This window comes from Erpetoichthys calabaricus, chromosome 7 (assembly GCF_900747795.2).
Source record: "Erpetoichthys calabaricus chromosome 7, fErpCal1.3, whole genome shotgun sequence".
NCBI lineage: Eukaryota > Metazoa > Chordata > Cladistia > Polypteriformes > Polypteridae > Erpetoichthys > Erpetoichthys calabaricus.
In genome coordinates, this window is record NC_041400.2 from 155,437,004 (window position 1) to 155,451,689 (window position 14,686).

The 14,686-nt window shown below is 37.2% G+C and overlaps 1 protein-coding gene and 1 long non-coding RNA gene across 3 annotated transcripts in view; one reads left to right on the forward strand and one right to left on the reverse strand.

Moving 5' to 3' along the window:
- The window catches only part of antxr2a (ANTXR cell adhesion molecule 2a), a 310,747-nt gene that overhangs the window by 30,373 nt on the left and 265,688 nt on the right, over positions 1-14,686 (reverse strand). The window lies entirely within an intron of this gene.
- Positions 7,250-14,686, forward strand: part of LOC127528763 (uncharacterized) — a 32,877-nt gene continuing 25,440 nt past the window's right edge. Inside the window, exon 1 of the long non-coding RNA XR_007935379.1 lies at positions 7,250-7,611. This is a non-coding gene — a long non-coding RNA (uncharacterized LOC127528763). The remainder of the gene's footprint in view (positions 7,612-14,686) is intronic.

Sequence of the window (14,686 nt, forward strand, 5' to 3'; positions counted from 1 at the left end):
ACAGTGGATGTCTGTTCACCGTAAGTCTAACCCCCACGTCACTAGGTGGTTTTTAGACCTTCAACCTTAACGTTTTAGTGTTGTTTATCATAAAGGTTCCTTGCAGGCCAACGCGGATGCTCTCTCCCATGTTCACGACCTCTCGGTGCAGGTCGCCTGACCCGATGGGTCTGGGCTGATGGGTTTGGTTTGGGGGATGGGTCATGTCACACATGAGGGTTTAGGGGGCAGTCAAAAACCCTAAAGGTGAGTAAAATATCGCAAGACAGGGGGTTGTCACATGGTACTTACCCAAATCTCTCAATCTCTCAGCAGGAAATCCGAGCAGAAGTAAACATCACACTTTCGGGTTCCAAAAATGGCCGCCACTTCGTCACTTCCGGTGCCAGACATGACATCACTTCCGACCCTTTCTGATGACATTACTTCCGTTTCAACGTCACTTCCCACCAACTATTTCCTGCCTCCATTTTATTTTACTGTATAAAAACGCCATTTTTTGACTATAAATCATCATCTGCTTAAAATACTTTTTTGCTCTTGATCACATTTCTTTTGGTTTTCCTTTTGTCCGGTGGACAATATGCGGGGACGGTCCCCAAAACTACCACAACTAGTGCCACACAATGATCAAAATCTCCAAAATTCATTACATAGTATTAACTGTGAAAGTATCACTTGTTATAACAAGATCCAAGATACAGTGGAACCTCAGTTCACGACCATAATTCGTTCCAAAACTCTGGTCGTAAACCGATTTGGTCGTGAACTGAAGCAATTTCCCCATAGGATTGTATGTAAATACAATTAATCCATTCCAGACCTTTCGAACTGTATGTAAATATATTTTTTTTAAAGATGTCTACGCACAAATTATAGTTAATTACACCATAGAATGCACAGTGTAATAGTAAACTAATGTGAAAACATTGAATAACACGGACACAAACACCCAGGCTCCCTGCACGCGCAGGCTCTCTCTCTCTCTCAACAACAGGCGGGCACAACACCACCCCCCCTTCTCTATCTCTCAGCTGCACATGCAGGCTCTCTGTCTCTCTCGGCAGCAGGAGAGCACAAACCCCCCTCCACCCCTCTCTCTCTGAGCTGCACACGCTGGCTCCCTCTCTCGGCAGCACGGCAGCCCCCCTCTCTCTCACATTGCAGCAGTTCGTGCTATAGCCTTACAATCCGATTCGCTGTATAAACACTTTTTTTTTTAAAATGAGTTTTAAGCGCAGGGGGAAAAAAGGAACATTTGAACAAATCCGAACTTTATTTAAAAGCCAACCAACACAGTAACATTGCAGGATTTCATGCTAATAGTATTACAACCCGATCGATCGCTGTAAACACTCTTTTTAAATGAGTTTTAAGCACAGGGGGGAAAAAGGAACATTTGAACAAATCCAAACTTTATTTAAAAGCCAACCAACACAGTAACATTGCAGGATTTCATGCTAATAGCATTACAACCCGATCGATCGCTGTAAACACTCTTTTTAAATGAGTTTTAAGCACATGGAAAAAAATAAACATTTGAAAAAATGAGAAAAGTAACATTGCAGCACTTTCTTCTCACCACTCTTCACTTGCTTAGAAGCCATGGTTAACTGCAAAAGCACATGAAATACTGTAGAGCACAAAGAATTCACAGGTAATGCACGCACGTCTGACTGAGAACAATGAACAGGGAGAGGCTGAACATGTGCTTAAATACAGTAATCGGCGCGTACGACCCGGAAGGGAAATAAAATAGCGCACAAAGAGTTCACAGAGACAGCACGCACGCACGTCTGACCGAGAACAATGCAACACGTGCGGAAATCATCGGCACGCACAAACCGAAAGGGAAACTGGCTTGTTCATATACCGAGTGTGTGGTCGTGAACCGAGGCAAAAGTTTGGCAAAGGTTTTGGTCGTAAACCGAGTTGTACGTGTACCGAGACGTTCGTGAACCGAGGTTCCACTTTATGTCTATATTTATGTGTATGTTGCATAAAAGTAATTGTTACATAATCTCTTACACAGCCAGAGCACGCTTGTTCACTGTCACCTGCAGTGGTGCAGATTTTGCTTCAGGGACCTCCTAAGTTTAGCTGGTGTATAAAAACTGAACGCTAACATGCAGTATAACTGTGAAATTCGCCACTTCTCTTTACATTGAATAATTAAATAATAGTTTAAGTACGGGATTCACACATAAAGATTATTTTTAAAATAAACAATTGAACTCAGAGTTATTATTCAGTGCTGATGAGCTCAAAGGAAATGAAAACCAGCAGACAGTGTATATCCTGAAGATCACTGTTACGACAGCTGGATCATCCTTTGTGTACTTAAAACTAAGGCAGTATGATTCTGATGTTACTCTAGATAGATAGATAGATAGATAGATAGCTAGATAGATAGATAGATAGATAGATAGATAGATAGATAGATAGATAGATACTTTATTAATCCCAATGGGAAATTCACATTTAGTCACTCATGTTGAATCACTTCCCACTGACTACAGAAAAAATGTTCTTCTTGAAACTCAATGCATTTATGAGTAACATTTTTACAATACTAAAGTAAGAGCATACAATTAAAAAGGTTCCTCTTACTAATTTGCAAGCCATTGTCCTCTGCAAGTCAACATTTTCTTGTGCTCATAATCCCTTTGGAAACATGAAATATACTATTGACAGAAGCTGTGATGTTCAATATGCTTTCTATATTTATTTTAAGCTTCAAAAATTAGAATTTCACCAACAAGCTTAAATACATTTAAGTCCAGGTTAAAAAGAAATATTTTTAAAATGATATAAAAACATTTTCTCAACTATGAAAACATAATTAATTTATCTGAATTGTATCATTTATGTATTTGTCAAATATTAAGGAGATTCAAGCTTTGAATAGTACACAATAAATAAATAGTACTTCTGGAAGTGTGCACTAAACAATGCATAGAAAATCTATTTCATCTGGTGAGGGCAAATGACAAGAGAGGTGTGTGTCTATGCAGACTTTGATGCACAAGCCAGTGACAGTACGTGTATACGAAGGGAGGCCTGTTAAATAGAGGCTGACAAGCAGTAATTATTTTAATGCAATACATCCTAGACTAAACAAGTGTGGCTAGAATGAGGTGTCGGATGCAAGTCATTAATACTGACAAGAGCCCAATTCAATGATGGCAGCTGTCTCCCTCCCAGGTGGGCTGACCCAACCTGCTGTGATCTCATCTCCAGGGCACACAAAGGGCATGTTATTTGACCTGGTAAAGTAGGTAGCAAGTCTGTGGATGTTGATTTTTTACACTGGATGACTGGCAGAGTTTGAACAAATTTTTTTTTTTGTTTTTACCTTCTTACTACTGTAAATAAGTACATATAGCTACATGAAAAAGCAAAACCAATGAATATATTAACTGTCATGTTAAAACAAAACTAATGCACCAAATGTGATTTTAATGTATACTTTGTATATTTGTATAGAAAGTTTAAATCATTACAATAATAAAAATGAGAATGATAAAAAAAGATTATGGGTTAATTTTGTATTACTTTTTCAGAATTTTCAAAGATGATAAAATAATGATTTTTAATTATAAAGAATACACACATTTTTTACAGCATAATGATGACTCTAGACATTATTTTCATAAATCTTTCCATGGAATTGCTTTGGGAGGTGTAATAGAGGAGATGTGCAGATCTGAACTTAGTCTATCCAATGATCTACTAAATGAACTTACATTATCTATTTCAGGATTCCGGGGGTAGGAACCTTTTCTTTCCAATACTGGCACAAAGCAGGAAACACTTGTGGATGGGGAATCAGTACACCATGGGACACGATTGCGCATACACCCACTTGGCCAGTGTAGAGTTGCCAGTCAACCTGACATGCATATCTCCAGGATGAAGACCAGAGTACCCCGAGTAAAACACACACAAATAGAAGAACATGAAAACACTACACAGACAGTATCCAGGCTAGGATTTTTTGCACCAAGGACACTGGAGCTATCAGGCAACAATGCTAAACACTGTTTCACCCAACTAGCTATCCTGGATTATATAGCACATATCTAACAAACACATTAAAATATTACTTGCCATACTTCAGTGCAACTTACGATAATCCCTTGGTCCATGGGTCTCCTATTTCTTTCACCACATAATTCAAGCCTTGCTTTCATTTTCTTCCTAACCTCTATCACACTTATAGTACAAGGTTCTGGTATAACAACCATCAATTCTAAACGTAAGCATGATTAACATAGAAAAAAACAAGCAAAAGCAGGAACTAAGATGTAACAGCAGTAATATCATCAACAAAAGAAAAAAGTAGAATCTGCTTTTATTTTTTTATATATATTATGTGAGTAGCCAGTATTTGCTACTAATATATTTTGAGTCCAATGCTTGTGTAGATATTCAGGTTTTTTGTCCTGCCTGTCAATATCTCTTTGTTTAATGTATATCTATGTAGTTCCTCCTGTTGATTAAATATGGATTATTTTTCCAAATTTATTTTTTGTCTGACTTTGCACAATGTTTCAGTGTATTTATTATTTATTAAATCACAGCGTACCAGGTCATTTTTCATTTATTGATTATACTTTTTGTTACTTGTACTTCTTCTTTCTTCCACTTTATACTTTTTACAGAGCTGAGGTTTCTTAAGATTTGTGTGCTGCTTATGTTATTTTTCCATATTTTTTTCTTTTTAATCGTAATCTGGCTAAAATGAGTTGCTCTGTTATGCAATAAGTCAGAAATAAGAAATGAAGCAACAGTCATGTTGTATAAAATCTAATGTCTTAGCCAATGCTTGTAAAAACACAATCTTGTTAAAAGTTTTCAATAACAGATGACTAAATAAAAGTCCCATCAGAGACTTTTATTATAAAGCAAAAAAGATAAGACTCATTAGCATTCTTTAGTTAAATTAACAATTTCTTGATGCAAATACAATGTTGCAATAAACATATTAAAAGATATAAAAGTGGTAAAAATACCATTTTGTAATTCTGTTCTTTGATCAGGTTTATATAATGTCAATAAAGTCAATGGTCTGACATTATTGTTAACCTAATGATTTCCAATCACTAAATTAGCAATATAGCATTTTTCATCAAATGCAAAATGAAAACTTGTTTTATTAAAGTCTATAAAAAGAAATGTAGGTCTTTTAACATAAACTATTTTTATTCCTCATTCAGTGCCTTCACATGTCCTATTCATTTCTTAGCCAAAAGGTGTTGGTTGCTTTAAAATCTTGGCTATGGTCAAAGGAAGAACATTTTTGTATTGGTTTTTTCTTCTTTATTTTGTATTAACTGATAATTCATTTTTCAGGTATATTTACATATATTGCAGGAAGTACTTACTGTGAATGCTATGTCTGTCTGTCTGTCTGTCTACATGGGACAACTCGTACCCAATGAACTGATTTTGTCAGGAAAGCTCAGTTTTTGTTGAGACATCTCAAGTACAGCACAGTGTACAAATATTTGAAATTTTAAAACCTCCCACTGAAAAGAACTGGTGAACTTTAAAACTTGCCAATCTTTAAACAGAAAAATAGTATATTATGGATTAGCTTAATGTTTGAAATTTACCTTGAGAGAAGTTGATCCATCTTGTTTATATTGTATATTTTCCTCTTTTACCCATCTAGCAGCCACTTCCGACAGCAAGACAGATCCCTAATACAAGTTAGTCAAATGCTGGGGAAGGTGAATGCAAGTTGCTTTATACAGCAGCTCACATTTTCATGCTGCTTGAGGAGAGTGAACCATTACAGTAAAAAGAAAATTAAAAATCACTTATTTGAAAATGAATCTAAGAGTAAAGGAATTTTATAAGCATTACTCTATTCACCAAAATTGTACAAATACATACTCAGTATTAAAAAGTATAAAAAATGCATGACTGCTTTTTTGAACACTGTAATGCTTTAGTTTTTCCTCTGACACTATAATTCATCTGCAAAGCTCCAGACCTGTTCATCATGTAGTAGTAGTACTCTCCATCGGATACATCTTTTAAAAATGCTGTGTTTTAAGAAATTTCAACTACAATTAGAGACAGGCAGTCCACATCCATTACCTAACAACAGAACACTGATTGATGTCATTTTTACATCTCTTCAATTTAAATCTGATATCCATGAAAGCTTTTGAGCCATCACAAAATCTTAGCTTAAGTACTATTAAAATGTATGTATTTAATGTAGTCTACTTTTGCATGCAATTTCATTCCTTCACAGCTGTTATTTTTCAATATGACTCTTTGTTACAAAAATATTTAATAAAGTAAAAATGATAAAATAACAAAAACAAATTTACAAAGGCTCCAACTTTCTGATCAGTTTAACTAAGTCTCCAAACACATCTAAATGTTTATATATGAACAAACAATAAGCTTTGATGGCTTCAATTTAAACAGATCAGGAAGTTTAATTGAAAAAATGGAAGCATAATATAATTCTAAGCAAGTCAATCTGCCTGCACCCCAAAAAACAATCGTTAAGGTATCCTGATCTTGTAAGTCTTCTTAGATAAAGACACATGCTAAGTACACAGTAATAACCAATCCAAAAACATTTTTGATTTAGTAATATAATTCCCTATACATTATCCACTGTATCTACAGTGTTAATGTTTTTCAAAGCTTTCATTTTCTAGATGGTGGTCTAAATGATTACAAAAGTAAAACACAACATAATTGACCAATCTCTCTCTCATTCTTCCTAGGGCACAAAGCGGAAGCGGAAGCAGACAATGGCCAACAGTGAGATGAATCGCGTTGCAGTCGTAGTAGAGGAACTCCAGGCACTCGACGAACAGATTCAGAAACTCCTGTCCAGACGAAGATACCTTAGAGATCTGAAGGCTTGGCTGCTGGATAAACCGTCCTCACCATCTGTAATCGGCGTAACATCAACCCCGCGTGAACTTCACCCCCATGCCTCGTAGGAGCGACACCGATAATGACCTCGGCGTATTTCAGCTATGCAGGCAGGGGTTCAAGGCCAGAACACCTCCATCGGCACAGGCAAGCATCTTAACTCAGAACCGGTTCGACTCTCTCCGTGTCCCCAGTTCGCCTTCAGCCCCTGGTGATGTAATAGTGGTAGGTGATTCTATTGTTAGAAACCTCAATATCGCATGCCCTAATAGAAAATCATTTGATTCTTGTTTTTCCGTTGCTCGTGTCCGAGATGTGATGAGACGTGCGCCGACAATCTATGAGAAGCACAAGAACAGGGCAGTTGGAGCAATTGTTTTGCATGCCGGCGTAAACGATATAAGGCACCGACAATAGGAAATCCTCAAGGATGACTTCACAGCATTAATTAAAGACACGAAGGAGAGGACTCCATCGGCAAAGACCTTCATTTCGGGTCCACTGCCTCTTGTCAGACGATCAAATGAGTACTACAGTCGTCTGCTAGGATTAAACAACTGGCTGTAGGGCTTCTGTAAGAATCAAGACATCGGGTTCATCAACAACTGGGACCTCTTTTGGGAAAGACCGCGTTTCTTCAAGCGAGATGGCCTGCATCCGAACAGTTTCAGCGCCCGGGTCCTCTCCGAAAACATATCTAAGGTAATTCGTTTATCTTGACTATCTATCTCTGCTCTTAACCCCTTCCGAAATGCTACTGCTGTGCTAGGACATGATAATCGTTTAACAAAATCTTCCATAAAAGTGCACAACATAAATACTGTAATAACCAATCTCACTGCACGTAGAAAATCTAGGCAATACGGCATAAACACCAATAATTTAATTAAAATTACTACTAGATTACTTTAGATGAACAATGTATTAAAACTATAAAAACAGATTATAGATTAAACAAAAAATACACACAGAGCGGCGCTAATAAAAATAACAGTTCCTGTTCCAAATATCAATAACGCACATAGTATTCATCTCTGCCCCTCTGAAACATTAAATATGGCACTATTAAATGTTAGAGCTTTAACTAACAAGACATTTTTTATCAACGATCTTATTAGTGATAAAAAAATAGATTTTATTGCACTAAGTGAAACGTGGCTTAACTCAGATGGCGCAGCTGTTTTAATCGAATCTGCGTGTCCGGATTACAGTTTTACTCGTGCAGATCGCCAAGGAAAAAGAGGCGGCGGCTTGGCAAACATTTACTCAAACCGGTTAAAATGTCAGTTTTGGTAAATTCAAGTCCTTTGAGTATCTCACCGTTGTTATCCATGGAGATTCTCACGTTCTAGTATTATCCATGTATAGACCTCCAAAATTCAACGCGTCTTTTTTGAGGAATTCTCTGACTTAATGTCAATTTTAATTACGAAGTATGACACACTCTTCGGCGACTTTAATTTTCATATAGATAATCAGTGTGACCAAAAAGTAAAAGAATTTATGAACCTCCTGGACTCTTTCGATTTGAGACAGCTCGTTAATCAGCCTACACATAAAGCAGGTCATACGTTAGACTTAGTGATTACTAAAGGACTAAAAGTTGATATAAAGCAGGTCATTGATATGGGTCTATCAGACCATTTTCTTCTACTTTTTAATATAGAAATAATGATAGAAAACACTCATGAGAAGCATATTGTTAAAAAACGCTTCTTTGACTCATCAGCAGCTTTAAAACTTACAAACATTCTAAGCAATCAGTCCGTTTTTAGTGCCAACTATAATAGCGAGGATAATGTAAATAGTAAGGTGGAAAGATTTAATACTAAGGTGAGAGCTGTTGTTGACATAGTTGCACCTGAAAAGACAGTTAAAAAATTTTCTAGCATTGTTATACCATGGAAGACCCAAAGAGTGTCTGATTTAAATTGAACATGCAGTAGAGCTGGGCGTAAATGGAGGAAGACTAAACTAACTATCCACTATGAAATATTAAAAGTTAAAATAACAGAATACAATAACACAGTCCGTCTTGAGAGGCGCTGCTATTTCTCCAAGATTATAAATAACAATGCTAGTAATCCCAGAGTCTTATTCTCGACGATTGATCGTCTGTTAAACCCAGGTAACTCAAAGGAATGCCTTCTAAGTACTTCCAGTAAAACCTGTGAGGCTATTGCTGTATTTTTCAATCAAAAAATTAATGATATTAGAAATAACATAGTATATCTCCCCAACACTAAGGATCCTCCTAAACCCCAGTATTCCGTTATAAACAAATTAAACTCTTTCACTAGGATAGATTTACCTGATTTACATAAAATAATTTCTCAACTGAAACCCTCCACCTGCGTCCTTGACCCAATACCAACAAATTTTTTCAAAGAAGTATCGGGCGTGCTAATTGATAATGTTCTTGACATAGTAAATTCGTCATTAGATATGGGGGTCTTCCCAGACTGTCTTAAGACTGCTGTAGTTAAACCCCTACTTAAGAAAAATAATCTTGACCCCTCTGCTCTTGAAAATTTTAGACCCATCTCTACCCTGCCTTTCTTAAGTAAAATTCTAGAGAAGGCAGTCATTATGCAGTTAAATGAGCACCTCAATAAACATGCTATTCTTGAAAAAATTCAGTCAGGTTTTAGAACAAATCACAGCACAGAAACTGCACTCGTTAAAGTAGTAAATGATTTGAGGGTAAATGCAGACAGAGATCATTTATCTGTTCTCATCCTCTTAGATCTGAGTGCCGCATTTGACACCATTGATCATAATATTCTTAGAAATCGCCTTAGTCAATGGGTGGGCCTCTCTGGCAGCGTCTTAAATTGGTTTGAATCCTACCTGGCAGGGAGAAAATTCTTTGTTAGTTGTGGTAATTACAACTCAAAGACACATGATATCCTATATGGTGCTCCACAAGGCTCTATCCTGGGTCCGCTGCTCTTCTCAATCTACATGCTTCCATTAGGTCAGATTATCTCAGGGCACAACGTGAGCTACCACAGCTATGCTGATGATACACAGCTGTATTTATCAATTGCACCTGATGACCCCGATTCTCTTGATTCACTAACACAATGTCTAACTTGTATCTCAGAATGGATGAATAGTACCTTTCTCAAGTTAAATAAAGAGAAAACCGAAATCTTAGTGATTGGCAATAATGGATATAATGAGGCTATTAGAAATAAACGGGATGCATTAGGATTAAAAGTCAAAACGGAGGTAAAAAGCTTAGGTGTAACTGTTGACTGTAATCTAAATTTTAAATCGCATATTAATCAGATCACTAGGACAGCATTTTTTCACTTAAGAAAAATAGCAAAAGTTAGACCTCTTATATCATTGAAAGATGCTGAGAAATTAGTTCACGCATTTGTTTTCAGTCGACTAGATTACTGTAACGCACTCCTCTCAGGACTACCCAAAAAAGACATAAATCGTTTGCAACTAGTGCAGAATGCAGCGTCCTTGAATCCTAACCAGGTAAGAAAATCCGAGCACATCTCTCCAGTTTTGATGTCACTACACTGGTTACCTGTATCATTCAGGATTAAATAATTAAATGATCTTGCCCCATCTTATATATCGGAATGTCTGACGTCTTATATTCCAAATCGTAACCTCAGATCCTCAACTGAGTGTCTCCTTAGAATTCTAAGAGCAAAACTTAAAAGAAGTGGTGAGGCGGCCTTCTGCTGTTATGCACCTAAAATCTGGAATAGCCTGCCAGTAGGAATTTGCCAGGCTAATACAGTGGAGCACTTTAAAAAAACTGCTGAAAACAAATTACTTTAACATGGCCTTCTCATAACTTTACTGTAATTTAAATCATGATACTCTGTATATCTAATTCATTGTAATAACTATTCATGGTGGCTCTAAAATCTGTACTAACCCCTACTCTCTCTTCTGTTTCCTTTTCCGGTGTCCTTTTGGTGGTGGCGCAAGCACCATGATGTTCCAACAATGATGGATGGATTAAAAGCCAGAAGTCTGTATGACCATCAGCATCAAGTGACTCCGTGAGAGCCCTAACTACAAAGAGGACTATTTCATTTACGTTAGGTAGAATGCCCAGAGGGGACTGGGCGGTCTCGTGGCCTGGAACCCCTACAGATTTTATTTTTTTCTTCAGCTTTCTGGAGTTTTTATTTGTTTTTTCTGTCCACCCTGGCCATCGGACCTTACTCCTTTTCTATGTTAACTAATGTTGTCTTATTTTTCTTTTCTTCATTATGTAAATCACTTTGAGCTTACTTTTTGTATGAAAATGTACTATATAAATAAATGTTGTTGTTGGCATAAGTATTCAACTCCTTTAAAATGACATACCTAAATCATCACTGGAGCAGCCAATCGGTTCTAGAAGACCTATAATTTGTTGTGTGGAGAACACCTCTCCGTACTTATAAGGTTTCAATTGATTTCAGTATAAATGGTCCTGTACCTAGAAGAGTCAACTTGTGCTGAGTGAGTATCATGCCCTAACCCAGACAATGAAGACAAAATAACAGCACAAACACCTCAGTAAAAAGGTTATTGCAAAGAACAAGTAGGGAAAGAGATAAGAAAATATCAAAGTAACTGTATGTCCCTTGGAGTCAAGTTAAATTAATCATTAAAAAGTGGGAAGAGTAAAGCACAGTTGTAATTCTGACTACAGCAGACTTCACAAAGACTGAATGGTCATGCAAGAAGAATAGTTGTGAAGGAGGCCACCAGGACACCTATGATATCTTCATTACAGTTAAAAGCTACAGTGAATTGAGATTTAAGATACTACCAGCTTTATGGGAGAGTGGCAAAGGGAAAGCCACTGTTAAAAAAATATGTATATGACAGCAAGAATTAACCAGAAGGCACAAGGAAGACTCCAAAGTTAGCTGCAAGGTTCTATGGTCTGATAAGACCAAAATTGAGCTGTTTGGTCAACAAACTAAAGAAAATGTTTGCCATAACCCAAACTCTGCTCACTATCAAAACATAGCATTCCCACAGTAAAATGTGGTGGTGGCAAAACGAGTCTTCAAGAAATCTGTGCCTTGGGAAATTAGTTTTCTTGAAGACAATCATAAAGCTTAAAGGTGCACAGGAATCGCTTAAAAACTACAATGTTATTGTCCTGGAGTAGCGGAGTCTGAGTACAGATCTCAATCCAACTGAGAATTTGTGGCTGGACTTCAAATAGGCTCTTCACTCACAATCTAAATGCAACCTGACAGAGCTTGAGAAGTTTTGTAAAGAACAATGTGGAAAAAATGGCAGTGTCCAGATGTGAAAAGTTGATAGATGCCTGTGCAAATAGACTCAAAGCTGTCACGGCTGCCAAAGGTGCGTCTACTTAATACTTACTGGAAAGGAGTGAATAATCTACTGTATACTAATAAAAGGCAAAGCCCTCACTCACTGACTCACTCATCACTAATTCTCCAACTTCCTGTGTAGGTAGAAGGCTGAAATTTGGCAGGCTCATTCCTTACAGCTTACTTACAAAAGTTAAGCAGGTTTCATTTTGAAATTCTATGCGTAACAGTCATAATGGTCGACAACGTCCGCCATGTTAAACTTTCTTATTTATGGCCCAATCTTCATGAAATTTGGTAGGTGGCTTCCCTGCGCTAACTGAAACCAATGTACGTACTTATTTCGGTGGTATGATGCCATTGTCGGCCGTCTTATTGAACTTTTTCCAACGGTCTTTGTTACTTATGGGCCCATGTTCAAGAAAATTTGGTACACAGGTTCCCAGCGCTAACTAAATCCTACTTACATACATATATACGTCCATAGCCTGCAGCTCGGTCGCCGTGTGAGGTGGCGTTGGGTCCACCATCCCCACGCCTCCCACGTAGTTGGCTGCCTGCCTGTATAAGGCATTCCGTCGCTCCGGTCAATTCATTCCCTTCCTTGCTTCGCCACGGTATTCACGTCTCCCTGCTGATAACTGCAGCCTTTTTATTTAATCCACGGCTTCTCCGCTGTTTTATTGATCGTTTATTACGACTATAGTTACTGTGTAGGTATTTTAGACTTAGTTTACATTGTTCAGGTACCCATTTCCTTTATCATTCCAACCGTACCCCCATTAACATCGGGTCTTTAACATGTCTATCGAGGTGATCACCATCAATCAAAGAACTGTCACTTAATGAGTGGTTTCCATGCCCGGAGATGGCGCCTGCCTTTTCCATTCTCTGTGTTACATACTGCACGGCCATATCAGGATCACTCTTGATATCCGGAGGAACATTGTGTCTTATGCATTGAATGACTGGGACAGGTTCAAGGTGTGGACTAATGACGGTACAGGAGATAATTATACTACACAGGAGCACTATAAGAGTGAAATGCTTAAGCCCTTCACCTATGGTTCTGCATGTGAGTTGATGGCTGCCGCTGAATTGTTCGGTTGTCGCTTTCAAGTGTACCGAAATGGCCAAATATTTTACACCTTTGGACAACCGCCAATGCCTCTTAAACATCTTAGATTCACAGGTGACGATTTGAGTAGTGGACACTTTGATGTTTATGAATGTTTAAACTCTCAAAAGCTGGATGTGAAGTTATCGATAAAACCCATTTCAATTCAAACGCCTCCAATTTCCACTAAGGCTCTGTTTCGCAATGACAATTAATAAGTCTCAGGAACAAACCCTACAAAAGGTTTGCATTGATTTGAGGCAAGATTGCTTTTCACATGGCCAACTATACCTTGCATGCTCAAGAGTAAGCTCAGCGCACAGCTTGGTCATATTATAACCGGAGGGCCGAACTGACAACGTGGTATACAAAGAGATCCTTAACAAATAATTATTGGTATATTTTCCCTCAGTTTAAAAAGGTTTACTTTTCTTCTTAATAAAAATTTTAAAGCAGTACTTCGCCGCTGTGAAGCGCGGGTATTTTGCTAGTTAAGTAATAAATAATTTTATGTTTTATACTTGTAATTAATTTAGGTAACTTTGCAGATATCTGTTTTCCATTTTAAATTATAGAGTCTTTTCCTGTTGATCAACGTCAAAAAATTCAAAGTAAAGCAACCGATTTAATGCTGTACAACAATAATATGTAGAAAAAAAAGTCCAAGGGGGTGAACACTTTTTATAGGTACTGTAGCAAAATTTAACCAAAAAAAAGCAAGAAAACTAATCAGTGAATCACCTGAAACCATTTTATCAAAGGCATGAACTTATACTTAAACAAAAATAATGAACTTAGGATCACATGAAAACAAATGGAGCTTTATCCTTAGAAATCTAATACATATCTTTAACACTCAAACCTTACAGTTGCTGTTCTTCTAGTCCTTACAAGTAAGGCCCCCTCAAAATTAAATGGATGTGCCTTTAGGAATTTGGGCTTCTATAACTCCAAACCTTATTTTTTAAAAGGTCAATACTCAGCGACTAGACTAAGCAATTCACATTCATTTCTTGGCATTATATTTAAAGAAATTCCCATAAATATTCAGGCTGATTTAGATATCTTTGTAAAAGGCTAACAAGACTAATCACATCACACTTCACAAACACTATAAAAGTCTTCCATATTTGCATATGTTTAAACTCCATATATTGTATGCAGGCTTGCCCCCAGTGAACAACATGACCCATTATATTAAAATTAAAGTGGAGCACAATTTAGAAATTCTTTAAATTTAAAAAAGGTTATCAGTGTTTTTCCCACTGGCTACATTTAGAGTATGCGCATAATCTTATTTGAGATCAAATTTTATACAGGAATATAACACTAAAAACACACTGAA